This window comes from Stegodyphus dumicola, chromosome 3 (genome assembly GCF_044657685.1).
Source record: "Stegodyphus dumicola isolate Sdum_Otavi_A_Nest chromosome 3, ASM4465768v1".
NCBI classification, from domain to species: Eukaryota; Metazoa; Arthropoda; class Arachnida; order Araneae; family Eresidae; genus Stegodyphus; species Stegodyphus dumicola.
In genome coordinates, this window is record NC_140770.1 from 174,846,171 (window position 1) to 174,860,437 (window position 14,267).

The 14,267-nt window shown below is 34.3% G+C and overlaps 1 protein-coding gene across 4 annotated transcripts in view; it reads left to right on the plus strand.

The window, feature by feature from the left end:
* The window catches only part of LOC118195933 (lipoma-preferred partner homolog), a 100,898-nt gene that overhangs the window by 46,590 nt on the left and 40,041 nt on the right, over nucleotides 1-14,267 (plus strand). The window contains exons 1-2 of one of the 4 annotated variants that reach the window (XM_035367276.2): nucleotides 5,002-5,333; nucleotides 9,481-9,548. The exons of 1 other annotated variant lie outside the window; for it this stretch is intronic. The gene's annotated coding sequence lies outside the window, so the exon portion shown is untranslated. Of the gene's footprint in view, nucleotides 1-5,001; nucleotides 5,334-9,480; nucleotides 9,549-14,267 lie in introns of those variants that run through there. 2 more of the 4 variants (XM_085813652.1, XM_035367275.2) reach the window with 2 other exon arrangements.

Sequence of the window (14,267 nt, forward strand, 5' to 3'; positions counted from 1 at the left end):
CGACTCCGACTCTAGTTTTGTTGGACCGTTTGAATTTGAAATGAAATTAAAGTGAATTGAAAAAAAAAGTTATGACAAACTGAGTTATTATTTTTATTTATGGTCTATATACATTAATAAATAGTTATTTTCCATTTTATTGACATATTAATAAATATATATAAGCGAGGGAATGCATGTGATATTTCCCATTCGTGATTAAACTGATTCATTTAGTTACTTCATTTACTTACAAATCTCACCGCTAAATTTAGATCAACAGCAATAGCAGCAAGAACTCCCAAAATTGATGCCATTCTTAGGAAGCGAGCAGGAAAAGTTGGAGTGAAAGATGATTTATTTCAGACATTTGTGCTGTGTTGTTGTGTGTGTGAGACTTATCTCACTTGTCTGACAGTAACATCAGAACAAGCCCGCGATATTCATCGTGGCAAGGAGAGCAAGATTGCGCCAGTCGTTGGCAATACCCTTGAGCACAATACAGATGACACTACGACCTCGCTCAATTCCGCCCTCCCCAATTTTTAAGGAGAGCATCACGGGGGCGACGGGTCCGATGATCTCCCAACCCTTCCTTATACCACCAACCTCTCGAAAGGACTTTTGGCTCGCCGCGCATTTAGAGTGCCCCCATGCCTCACACATTTACAAACTTCCATGCCCTCTCCGGGATTCGAACCTGGGCCCTTTGGTATCCGAATAGACTTCCCTAGTCACTATACAGTTTGGGCGGCCTTCAGATATTTGTTTGATGTAATTAAACAGAAGAGAGCGACTATTATATAAGGTAATTATATTTTCAGTCGATTACTTGAAAGATACTAAAAGTAATGTTTGAGTCAAAATAGGGACAATAAAAAAAATGTTTTTTATCATCTTTCAATATTGTAAATGAAAAGTATGCTAAAATTAAATAAATAAATCGATATTTCTTGTAAAATACTGTATATTAACATGAATATTTCCTCGAATCTATGTAATGGAAAACAGTGGTTGTGATAAACTTTAAAAATAGTTCATAGCGCGTTATAATTTTGGGAAACTTTCGACGAATTCATAAAACAGCGAGAAAAATAATTTATCACGTTCGCTTGGTTACGGTATATTCGACTGTCGTTCAAAGCCTTTTCTGCTTTTGAGTTTATTTCTGAAGATTCAGAATCACTCATACGGAAATGGACTTATCAACTGCCGCTTAAGTGTAGAAATACAATAATTAAAAATGATAGATTTTAGAATGAACAATGCGTTATAGACAAGAATAAGATTAAAAATACTTCATTATTTTTATGCACAGTTTGTGAAACTAGTTAAGGTAAGGTCCAGAGTTGTTTCATTCCGGACATGAGAAACAATATTTATTTCTTGTTCATGTTTTGCATACTCAAATGCTTAGATTTTGTTGAAAATCTGACATTCTTCTTCCATTTCATATTTTACTATTGCTGTATGCTTTGGGAAGAATTTCCTGTTGATATTGCATACTTCTTTTGTACATCTGAGACTGCTGTTGTAATAATTTACTTTAGAAACTACATTGCTGGTCAATTTTTATTTTTTAAAATTCGTTCAACTGTAATTTTTAGAACTTATTTGAAAAGAACAGAATAAAAAAGATACTTAAAAATACAGTGAAAAACAATTGCAATTGAACACTTTTACATTTCTAGGTTAACAACTGAATTTAAAATGCTCCAACGCTTTTGTGAAACATCACATTTTCACTATCTATCATTTCTGTGGATATCCAGCAATAATATGCAAAATTTGTAATATAATGTAACGATAATTAACGAACGGGTAAATGTGGTACTTGCTACAAAATTAAATGGATTATAAAGTTTCCTTTGAGAGAAAAAAATCTAAAATCAAAATTCTGGAAGGGGGATAATAACTTATAAAAAATCTTTAAAAAATACAGGTACTGGATTTAATTTGCATCTTAGCGGCAAAATTCAAAATAACTTCACGTCAAAGGAAATATGCTTCTCATGCATTTTTTTTAACCTAAAGAGGCAATTTCCCTAGAAGGACTATTAATTTCGTTTTGGCATTTTGCATTGATTCACTATAAACGGCGAATTACTTTTTAAATTGTTGCCACCAAATATTAGAGCCCTGTATTATGTTTAAAGAAATTAAATACTGAAGAATCTGCATAAATGTATGCATGTTCCTCGCATTGTGATAAAACAACGGTACCTAAAGCCATCAAATTCTGAATAATGTACGTCTCCACCAGAATTTAGGCATTTAGAAGCCCAAATTTGGAAATTGGAATTTGTTCTGTTATCTATTTCATATTTTTTAAAGTATTTATGAGTTTTTGATTAAGAAACTCGACAATTTCAAAGCGAGCTATGGCAACAATGGACGGAAAAAAAAATTGTTTATCTCCAGCGCGAGACTGTGTATCGGAAATTCTAAAGATAAACTCTTTTAAACATTTTGTGATATTGCTGTTGAATTGAATTTTATGGTTTAAGGGCGAAGACCATGATATCTAATAAAGAAAGGTAACACACACACACACACACACACACACACAAAAAAAAAAAAAAAAAAAAAAAAAAAAGGCATTTTGGGTTTAATGTAAAATCTGAAAACTTTCAATTTTTTTCCATTTTTTTTTAAAGTTCTTATTTTATTTATTTATTCAGGTTGAAAAACATATAGCTGAGTGTACTCATTTGCTCATTTGGCTCATCAGTGACCGAGCGGTAAAGTAGCTAAATACTAGTAGTTCGACAATCCTAGCGAACGGCCTGGCTGCATAGGAGTTCCCGTGGTTTTCTCCATGTACAGAGTAGATACAAGCCGATTTCTCTTAAAGCCCTTAACGAAAGCATCCCTTCTCATGGGCAGAGAGCCCTAGAGTAGCTTTGCCTTAATCAATTAATCGTTAAGTATTTACGCATGCTGGAGATGATCAGGTTTCGAGAAGATTATACAACTACGTAGTGGCCCTTGGATATACCAGTAAATCGCGAAACATAGCGTGTTCCTTTCATACAGATGTAAATTTTTCTAACATGTTATCTCGGAGATTCAGCTTGTTTTAGAGCCAAAGTCTGCGCAGTTTAACATGTTTTTGACAAAGAATCTCAAAAAAATCATTCTCATATCCGAATGCATAGTCTTCTGTTAAGACCAATTCTTCATAAAGCAAATTCCGAATACATGATGAGACGCTCCTAATCTTTGTATGTGTGCGTGTCTCTGAAACTCGAATTTGCTCTCATGTACAGTGAAAACGTCTTGACGTTGCATTTTTGGAGCTACAGTAATTCAAAATGGTTTGCTTTGTATGCATCACATGGTGCGTTATCGTACTATGCATTCTGAAAAACACCATGTCGTTAAGAATATAAACACATAGTAGAAATGACGCGCATTTTACAAATGGGAACAAGCACTTTTTAGTACCTTTCAATTAAATGTGCGAGCTTGGGATGGGCTATTCTCTAGCCAACTAATTCAAAGAACCAATTCATTTTACTGAGGGAATAAATGGAGATTCTGAAAAACAGAGCGATAGCTCCTTTAGAGTTCATTCAATGACAGCTATTGTTGGAAGCGTGCCAGAAAAGTTCGATTACCATTTTAGGAGAGAAAGGGATGTTTCTCCTACCATGTTAAAAGTGAATTTAATTTTCATTATTTCTCAACAATTTTAATGTAGTTTTATCCCGGAACTGCATTTTTAATTATGTGTAGAACGGAGGTTTTAGGGTATCTTCAAAACTACAACTAAAAAAAATCAGTCCAGAGAATTAGCAGTTTAATTGAGTCAATTCCCCCCGATCCCATTGCTCGTTCATTTACCCCTCCCCGCTTTTCGTTTCCATCTTCGCACGCCACTCTTGATTAACTCCTTATTCCCAGTCTTAGTCATCAAATGTATTGATGATGAGTCGGAAAAAGAACTGATTCATTTCAATGAGCGAACGGTTTTGGTCTGATCCCTCAATAATCTGTTTCTGTAAAATTGTCTCTTGAAAGCAATCTAGCAGCAATCTTTATTTGCTATCGTAATGCGTGTCGTCATGACCGCACAGTCGTTATTTTCTCCACTTTATAGGCCCACCAGCGACCGAAAGGTAAAGCCGCTGAACATTGGTAGTTCAGTCCGAGTTTGAATCCCGGCGAACGTGCTGACTATATGGACGTTTTCATAGTTTTCCCCATGTGTCACGTGTATATGACCCAGCTTCTCTTAGAACGTCCTCCAAGGAGGCATCCTCCCCTTAGGCAGATAGCCCTTAAATGCTTTCCCATTATCAAGCAAACCAAACCAATTATTTGAGACTGTTCAAATCAGGCTTCATTCGCGCGCCTTTCATAAAGCGAAAGAAAAAAAGGCGACTGGAACTATCTGCTGCATCTGTCGTACGTATGGTTACAATGCAATACGGGCGGCGGAAAATGCACCATCAGAGCACTTCAACAGGAAAAAGCCCACTGAGGGTTAATTTCACAAGAGTTCAAGCAACTCAAAAAATGAAATAATTCTGTTCTGAATTATTACAAAAGAACACAGCTGGAAAATTAATGCCGGGAAAACATAATAATGACGCTTTACTGTCTGACCGTCGTTAGTTGCACCATCAGCACAAAGATATATGTGCATTTGGGACCGACTTATTTATGAAAGAATGTAGATGGCTTTTTTTTTTTTTTATGATTTTATTTTCTTTTATGAAATTGCAAATTAACAGCTGGAAAATAAATTATTATTTGATAAAAGTGCTATCACAGCAGATATTGCACACAGCATTAAAGAAACTTGAAAGGGCATTTTTGAATCCTATCGGATGCGTAATTTTAATGCCTTCATTCAATGAGGATCCCCCCATGGCACAGGCTCTTTTCCCTCCTTCGATATTAATTTCCGGCTCTACGGAGAAGAGAAAACTCATGCGACCCTCTCACCCTACGGCACGTAAATTCACACTCATTCTGGACGATCCTATATGTTTTGGCAAAATGCCAGCCAAGGCTGTGACGGTGCAACTATAACCCGAAACTGTTCTTTCTACTCATGTGAACTCGGGATAGAGGCTTCTGTGCCATTTACGCAAGTCGAAAATACTTCGAAGTTACTTGCTGTCATCACAAGCCATATGACTTTATTGTGAAACTTCGTCGAGCAAATATAATGCCTTCTAAACGAGATGTGAAAAGAACCAACAAGAACAGGAGATCAGACTAGAGAACCATTGTATCCGTAACCGTTAAGATATTTGGAATTCCGATATTTTCGCGATAAGTGACTCATGCTGAATAAATTCCAAGGAGATTCTTTGATAAATTCTGACAGACAAGCACGATCGGTGAGTGTTCGCGGTGACTTTTTCTCTTTTCTGTAGGAAATCATGATTTGCCATTATCAGAGGATTTCCAATTCATTATTCAGTATTTAAGAATATATTTAATTAATAAATTGTTTCCATTTGTGTATGGACGATTAGATTCGCATCTTGCATGTTTTGAATTTGTAGCCACAACATTAAATCAAGTGTCTTCACTTGAAAAACAAAATTCGTTCTTTTATTAAAAGAATTACAAGTAGAATATTTCCAGTAGATTTTCCTTCATAACATAAAGTTTAAATTGTTGTCTAGTTTCAATAATTATTCAGCTTTAAAATAATTGTACATCGTGAAAATTAAACGCAAATTATAATAAAATCCCTATGTGTATGAATCGCACGTATCGTATTCAAAGACGCAAATGTGTTTCTCATTCTGTAAAAATGGAAGCATATTTTGTGTGCAACTTTATATGAAAAGTGTCCTGTTTTAATTTTTGTATTTCATTATTTGTTTGGTGTTGTCTTATGCATACATTGCGGGTGTAATAATAATTAGAATGTTTTTTTTTTTTTTTTTTTTTCGTTTTTAAAATTCTGTATTTGAATGCTTTGGTAGTTTTTATTATTTTTTTTTGAATCTATGTTTTACATTTCTGAAATCTGTAGGCCATTTTTATTCATGTTAGTTACTGTAGGTATTTGAAATGCTATGTGCATATGTATGTAATTTTAGATGATTATTCATATTCTAATTGTATTAATTAGTATTCATATTCTTATTGACATAGTATGTTGGGTAATTTTTAAATACATTCCATTTCCATTACAGAAAATTCGGCTCTAGTGTAGAATTGGGTGCTCCTTCGATTAGCGACAAATTATTTTTTTAATTTTGGCGATAAAACCTCATTTCTGGTTACCATGATGATTTTAATTTTGTTTTAGCTTCCTGGGTTTTTTTAAATGAAAGTAGATTGATGTGTACATGGACAAATTTAAGACAGTGCGCAATGCCAAGTTTGTGCAATTCTGGGATTTTTTTTAAGTGAAAACAGATCGATGTGTACATGGACACAGAATTTCTGCAATTCCTTGACTTCTTATTTTGGTTTTGTGTAGCAGCCATATTAAAATTGTACCTTCCTGGCACCAATCTTGGCGTCAAAAAAGAATCGCCAAAAACAAAGGACACCCAATTGTAAACTTTTACCGAAAATTCATTTGATATTTAGACCATAATACGTTTCCATTGTGAACCTGCCATGCATTTTACCGTACTGTTGTAATAATATGTGTGCGTATGTGTTTTATTATTCTTGTTTAAACATACACACAGGGCCTATACGTAACCTCCAGATGTTACTGTTGTTGGGTCTGGGGTGTGTGCTTGGTTTTTCTTTCACAAGCACCAAAAATCATGGTAGGTGCGTAACTGAAACGTATCTAGACCAAGGGTATCTAGACCGGTGGTACGCAAAGAAGCAAAGTATTTTTAACTGTTAAATTCAAAAATTAAAACCCCAATATCCTGATTGAGTTTTTTAACACTCATAAATTTATGCGATCTGTTCCAAGATGGTGGTGGTAGTGGTACTTTATAGTGGTGGTACTAAAGGTTTTCAATTTTTGTTTAGATGGTACTCGTTAATCAAAAGGTTGAGAACTGCTGATCTAGACCATTAGTTCAATTCCAGTGAATGGTTCAGTAATTATAATTTGTATTTATTAAGTATTTCTCTTAAGGATCAAATGAAGAAAAAGACAAAAATAAATAAAGGAAGAATGTAATGTATATATATATATATAAAATTTGAGGGAAAGGGAAAGTGTGACTTTTCTGCATATTGGAAAAAATGCAATTGTGACGATTTTGTGTATTGTTTTTTAGTTTGTATTATTTTGTGTGTGAGTGTGCGTGTACGTCTTTTTATTAAACATTAAAAATCCCACTTCATGAGTGCAAGCATAACTATTGCTGATGTCTTTTCATTCAGTGTGTGATTGGTGTTAGGAAGCCTTTTACAGAATTTTCTGAGAACGTTCTGTGAACATACATCTGGAATTTTTATTTACAGTGTCGCTGCTAAAGCTGGTTAAATGTATCCCTTCACACATGCCAAGATCCTATCAGCAAGTTTATGCTTTTAAGTTATTTTCTGTTGTTTTATTATTTAAATATAGACATAATAGATTACTTTTAGTTGTAACTAAATAATTGGCTATTTATCTTCATCACTTATATAAAATTTGGTACTTGCATATAATTATGTCGATTGTAAAAATTGGCTACCATCAAACCATGAAAGTTGGTGGAGATCTTGACAAATTTGCACCAGTTGTTCCTGTGGAATTCTTGAGGAAATTATGACTGTGTATTTAGTAAACAATCAGTATTCAAATTTCGGTTCTGCACTTTGTAAAAGAGCTTTCTTTGATTTCCGCTGTTTTATTAGGCCCTCCAAGTTTACTGGATGCTTTGTGTAGAATGTAATGAGTACAAACTTCTGGAAATTATTTCAATCTACAGTCAAAAGTCGTTAATCCGGACTCGTCGGGACTTTGGCGATTCCGGATTATCGATTTTTCCGGATTATAGATCATCAGTTTAAATCTCGTAAGATGGCATGCAGAAATTCTAAAATTAAAAATATGAAACCGTAATTTGTGAAATAAAGAACAATTATGATCTAAAGGGTATCAAAATTTGCAAAAAGAAAAAGCTTAATATTTATTTGTTTACTTTATTAAACATTTCTTTTAATGTAAGTTGTTTAAGTTTTGCTTCGTTTCATGTGATAATACTTTCTCTTTAATTCTATTAAACAGACATAATTTCTTGTTCAGTTACAAAGTTCCACTGTTCAAGTCCTATAATTGCTGTGTCGAGAACACCGACTAATTTGTCAATCGAAATTTTTTCGTTTTCAATAACCTCTGTCACTTTCTTTGCTATTGGAAGCGAATTATAATGACGAGGAACTTGTTTTAAATCATATCAAAGACGGAGCATATCGAGATGAAATACTACATTTGGTAAGGAATTATAAGCCAAATAAAATAAAAACATCTGTGCTGAAGATAAGGATAGTGCTGACAGATCAACTTCCAATTCATTACGCGCCCGCCGTGGCGTTCCCCCCTCCGAGCAGCGTGAAATTGATAAACAGATTTCGGGTTTCAAAACATACTTTCGCTTTAGATCCTTTACATATTAACAAATATATATTGGAAATTCTATTTGATATAATCGAAAGTTTAAGCTTACTTTTATAAAATTGCTCTTACTGTCTGCAAAAAATAATAAGCCGGATCCAATTCGAAAATTAAGGAACAACGCAATCATCAACATTAACTGAAATAGATAATTAGATAATTTTAGCTTATACGTCCATTATACATAAAACACGCATGAGAAAACGTATTCTGCACTTGCGCACACTCATATGCGCAGTCGTAAAAGGTCTTACGCGCACGCGTAAACGCCTATGCGCATGTGTCAACGCGGCGCATGCGCAGAAAGTTTTTAGTTTTGAGGTCCGGATTATAGATCATTCCGAATTATGGGTGTCCGAATTAACGACTTTTGACTGTATTACTGTTTTGGGTTAGTCTATATTTTAGGGTGCTTCTTGGGTAAATGCCAAGTTGTAGTTTCATTTATGGTAACCTGAGTAGTTGAATGTAATGGAAACCCTATTATGACGTGATTGTGGTGAGTTTGACTGATGGGAAAATATTTGTAAATGCTTATTTCTGTGTTGGATGTGGGTTATGACGTGCGTCACGTATTTTGTACATTACATTGTAAAGTGGCTGCTGGGTGTTTGGTTGTATAGAATAAGAGAACGGTAGGTTGAGTGATTGAGGACAGAAGAAAAGTAACTTTGTTGGATGTAATCCAATGGAATATTTTACCTGGAATTAATGATCGTATCCAACAACGGTGATTTTGATAATGGCTTTGTTCACTGTAAATCGCTGACATTTAAGGATCCATAAACCGGAGCTGATATTAACACAGTTGAAGGTATGTGAAGTGTAATAAAAAGTGATTTTTGGAAGAAATGCCTCTAACAGTCCGGCACTGCAGAGGATATTTTTTACTCTTATTTTTGTGAATTTATGTGGTGATGACAGTATGCATATTCTAATTCAGATAATTTTAGAAAATTTTTGGATGCTGTTAAGAAATTTTGTCTGCCACAGGCTGAAGACACAGAAATTTCTAAATAAGGTAAGTCGATATTTCCTTTTTGTAGTATGTATATGAGATAATATGTATTTCCCTTTTTATTTTATTTCATTGTGTGGTTTAAAATCCAGTTTATGGAGCTTTGATTGGAGACAAATTTTGTTCAGTTTTGGCAATGAATAACTTTGTTTAATCTTGTATGACGTCATCATTCTCCTGATTTTTTTTAAAGTGAAAATAGATCGATGTATACATGGACACCAAGTTTGTGCAATTCTTTGACTTGTTATTTTGGTGTTGTGTAGCGGCCATCTTAAAATTGTGCCTTGCTGGCAAATCGTCAATTTTCGCCAAGGGGCACCCTGAAATATATTTTTACCCTGTTTTGTTAACCATGGTCAACTGATCATATCTTGGCCATTAATATATATTTTGGTTATGGTAGAATCTCATAACTTTGAAAATAATCACCTGCTTGCTGTTCTGGAGAAGTAGGTCCAAAATTTTAATATTTTTTTAACCAAGTGCAAGAAAAATTGCAGCAAGAACAGTTAATATATATCCTTGTTCATAAAAACAAAATGCAGCTAATTGAGAGTCAATTACGGTCTCATCAAATAAAAGTGCAGGTATTATGAGTATGTTATTTATTACATCACTCTATCTTGTAGGGATTTATATTTATTTTTACTAACCAGCTTACGCTTTTCTACAAGCCTTCATTCCCCTAATTGTCAATGCCAAAATATTTAAATTTGGTAGTGCGCATGAAGAAATCCAAATTCTACCTTTTGGAGAAAAGATTTAAGTACTGAGTTCTAGAAGGGAAAGTTGGAGAGAGTGGGCAAGCATTGTACCTTGGTAGTGTGAGCTTCTGGTTCTGCATTTATTGCTGGCTAAAGTGGCGTAACAGCTATTACTTTGCTGCCACTAGACTTCGACACAGTTTTAGGAAACAGGATTATTTGATCTTTGACTTTTTAGTTTAGTTCTTGTTAGTTGAGTTACGAGCGGTTACTATGTTGCTTAGTGACAGTTTCATAAGCGACACAATACAACTTGTTAGTTGAGTTACGAGCGGTTACTCCGTTGCTTAGTGACAGTTTCATAAGCGACAGAATACTATATTCAAGTCAAAATCATAAAAACAACCTTGTATTTAGCGTAAGTATATTGAAACACTCAATTGATTTTCGAGGGCAGTTAAAGGTCCCACCTCATCAGGAGAAAGAATTACCTAGAAAGAAGAAAAATAAAATAAAATAAAAGGGAATCTCAGAAACACGGGGTCCTTATCAGCACTGCACGTGGTTATAAGAGGATTTTTAATCAGAGTTACACTGGCCGCCTACACTTGCCCTCGAAATCGATTGAGTGTTTCAATATACTTACGCTAAATACAAGGTTGTTTTACGATTTTGATTGTCACATTAGTGTGTTTCTCTTCTAGTCTATATTCAAGTACTTAAAATTTCAAACTGGTAAATAATTTAATTCTTCATTGTAAAACAGCAAATTAATTCCTATTAAGACTGTTTATAGGTATCCATTTAACACATTTGCTTCCATATGTGAGAACTGGCGGGGGAAACGCCAAAATGCCGCGGCGCGCAATGAATTGGAAGTAAATCTGTCAGTACTGTCCTTATCTTCAGGGCAGATTTTTTATTTTGTTTGGCTTATAATTCCTTACTAAATATAGTATTTCATCTCGTTGTACTCCGTCTTTGATATGATTTAAATCAAATTCCTCGTCATTATAATTCGCTTCCGATAAAGAAGATAGTGACACAGAGGTTATTGAAAACGAAAAAATTTGGATTAACAAATAAGTTGGTATTCTCGACACAGTAATTATAGGACTTGAACGGCGGAACTTTGTAACTGAAGAAGAAATTATGTCTGTTTATAGAATTAAAGAGAAAGTATTATCACATAAAACGAAGCAACTTAAACAACTTACATTGAAAGAAATATTTAATAAAGTAAACAAATAAATATTAAGCTACTTTTTTTTTTTTTTTTTTTTTTTTTTTTTTTTTTTTTTTTTTATAAATTTTGATACCTTTTAGATCATAATTGTTCTTTATTTCATAAATTATGATTTCATATTTTTAATTTTATAATTTCTGCATGCCATCTTACCAGATTTAAACTGATGATCTATAATCCGGAATCGCCAAAGTCCCGACGAGTCCGGATTAACGACTTTTGACTGTAGTTCATTCTCTCAAAGTGACAAGACTTTTAATTTTGCCTTTGAAGCTCTGTATTTCTATAACATTCATTATGCTATGTTCATTTTCAACTTTACTGTTTATTATCCTGAACTTTGTAAAGGAAATATGCACACAAAATAGTCAGAGTTAAAATCTCATGATGAGATAAAAGTAGTAGTATCAGTTTTTGAAAATGTATAAGATGTGTTTTTAATATAGTTTATTTAAAAGGTCCTAAGAGAAGAAACATTTGATAGGATACGTTTGAGTAAGAAATAAAAGTATATTTACGGGTACCCTTTGGTGAAAAGTGGCGATTTTTGGCAGGACATAGATACCGAGTTTGTGCAATTCTTTGACTTGTTGTTTTGGCTTGTGTAGCGGCGATTTTAACAAGACAAAGAATTGCACAAACACGGTACCCATATACACATCGACCTATTTTCACTTTAAAAAAAAAAAAATCCCAGAATTGAACAAACTTGGCATTGGGAAATTCCCTTGACTTTTTATCCATGTACACATTGACCTATTTTCTAAAAATCGCCGCTACACAATCCAAAATAGCAAGAAAAAAATTGCACAAACTTGGTATCCATATACCCATCAACTTATTTTCACTCCCCCCAAAAAAAACCAGAATTGCACAAACTTGGCATTGCACATTCCCTTTATCCAAGTAGTACACATCTACCTATTTTCACTTTAAAAAAAACCCTCAGATAATTGCACAAATTAGGCATTGCGCACACCCTTGACTTGGTCCATGTACACATCGAACTATATTCACTTAAAAAGTCAAAGGAGTAGCCAAAAAATATATATATACACTGGTGTGCAAAAATTAAGGACGAGACGGTTTTTTTCAATATAACTTTGTACAAAAGCTTTTCCAAATCAACACATTTAATACCGTAAGATCCCCAATACGTAAGGACATGAGTAATGTAAGCAACACTTACTAAAAGAGAAGTCAGAGGGATAAAAATAAGCCTTATTGAAAAAGTAGCATGGAGAGCAATGCGACTGAAGACCGAAACATCCCTGTGATGGGTGTCCAGCAAGAAACATCCGGTCTTCAATAGGGGATATGATCTCTCCTGACTGCTAGGCAGGTTTCACAGCATCTGCCCATGCTGAGAATGAGGGTGTCAATGAGTTGTTGAGGCATTGCTGCCCTTTCGTCTTGCAGCGCCAATCAAAGCTCCGGAATCGTTACTGGTGGTAAGGTACGAGCTGCCAAGCGTCTGCCTAGAAAATCCCTTACATGCTCGACGGGATTGACACCTTACTTAATCTCCTGATTGGTCTTTCTGTCCGCTCTGCCTCTTCGTTCAGCTGATATGCTAATTTTTCGACTTTGTCCTTAATTTTTGCACACCAGTGTATATATATAATCTCAATAAACTACATTTTAAATCAAACAATGAAATAACATAAAAAAGAAAATTCATCTTTGCACTACACAAAGGAATTATCCACTTACCTTATTTATGAATTAACGTCTTCAGTCAAACAAAATTCTTTAACATCCAAAAACTTCCTAAAATTATCTGAACTAGAATCTGTATACTGGGGTCACCATATAAAATTTAAAAAATGAATAATATCCGTAAAAACCCTATCGTCCGACCATACAAATTTCCTTCCTACAGACAGGACACTTAATAATGGCTACTATGTAAACCTTCATTTACACAGCAGTTAAGTAATGCTCTTTTCCCTTTTCTTTCCAAATCTTAACAGAAACTTCAAATTAATCTTACCACATTCAGCCATTTTACCCTCTAAAGCAGAAAACAGGGAATGTACTTCCTAACCAACACACATCACAAGCCCTTACAAATTCACCTCAATTATGCAACCGATTAGGTCATAACAGACATAACATTAAACTCCGTAACATTCAACTATTCAGGCTACCATAAATAAACCACCACTTGATGATAAATGAAACAATAACTTCACGATAATACAAGGGGTACCCTTCTCTGTACTTAACCAAAATGTGTATTGTTATAAAGAACATATGTGCCACACATACAATATTATGTGTTATGTACATAATTATTTAATAGAGTCAAAAGTCGTTAATTCGGACACCCATAATCCGGACCTCAAAGCTATAAACTTTCTGCGCATGCGTCGCGTTGATGCATGCGCGTCCCGTTCGTCCGTCCCTTTACGGCTGCGAATAGGCGTGTGCACGTGCGCAAAATACGTTTACGAATGCGCGTGTAGTGTATAACGGACGATATAAGCTAAGCTAAAATTATTTAATTCAGTTAATGTTGCAGATTGCTCTGTTCCTTAATCTTCTAATTGGATTCGGCTTATTTTTATTTTATTTTATTTTATTTATTTATTTATTTATTTATTTATTTTTTGCAGACTGTTAGAGCAATTTTATAAAAGTAACTTTGAACTTTCGATTATGTCAAAAAGAGTTTCCGATTCTGGAGCTATCAAAGGATCTATAAAGCGAAAGCGTGTTCCGATGTCCATCAAACAAAAAGTGGAATTGCTGCAAAAAATGGATAAA